The following is a 219-nucleotide window of genomic DNA, read 5'->3' on the forward strand; positions in this document are numbered from 1 at the left end:
GTGTGAATATTTTAAAAATGAAAGAAATTGATCTTTTTCCTATTGACTCTTCTTTCATTGCCAGTTCATTGACACATATAGCCCTTTACTCCATGAGGAGCGATGATACAATTGGTTTAGTACATGCTCTTTAATTGAATTACTCTGCTGCTCAGAGAATGGATAAATTGCTACAACCTTCTGTTCTGAGCGTTATTGTTTTCGTGGTGTTTTTTTTTT

This window comes from Meleagris gallopavo, chromosome 8 (genome assembly GCF_000146605.3).
Source record: "Meleagris gallopavo isolate NT-WF06-2002-E0010 breed Aviagen turkey brand Nicholas breeding stock chromosome 8, Turkey_5.1, whole genome shotgun sequence".
NCBI lineage: Eukaryota > Metazoa > Chordata > Aves > Galliformes > Phasianidae > Meleagris > Meleagris gallopavo.